Here is a 592-nt window from a genome sequence, read left to right on the forward strand (position 1 = left end):
AGGCTGGGGTTGGGGGGAGATATTTTCCAGCCCGAGCAGCCTACTCCAGTGATGTTTGGAGCCAGAAGCAAGAGGTGCGACTCAGAACTTTGTTCAGCTAAAAAGTCAGAGGCTTCCAGTGCATTCACAACTCTCCATCTTCAGTTCAGGCAGGGCAGAGGCGTGAGTGCAAAAAGGCCTGGGTGTGCCCTGGGAAGAGCCCCGGGGGCCAGGTAAAGAGGTTTGGAGAGCCACAGTCAGCTCCCATTCCTGAGCTTTCCCACCTCAGATGTAAAGGGTTCTGCTGCTATCCTAAGCCCGCTTACTTGGGAGTAAAGCCTCATTCAGTTCAATCAGACTTGCTTCTGAGAAGACATGGTTGGATTAATGCCCCTGTTTCTGTTTGCGATGAGTGAGGTGGGAGGATCCTTGAAATACTTTTAGGTAGCTCTGACTACAACCATAACCAGGAGCAAGCCCTCTGCCTTTGCAGCTTAGCATGAGACATCCCATCTCCCCACTTCTTGTGAGGCCAAACCAGCTGGTTTTCAGCTCTGAACTGGAAAGACTTGCTTTCGCTTGTTTACGCCCTGAATGCAAGTCCTACCGCTGC

Source organism: Podarcis erhardii (genome assembly GCF_964252035.2).
Source record: "Podarcis erhardii genome assembly, chromosome: 14".
Classification (NCBI taxonomy): domain Eukaryota; kingdom Metazoa; phylum Chordata; class Lepidosauria; order Squamata; family Lacertidae; genus Podarcis; species Podarcis erhardii.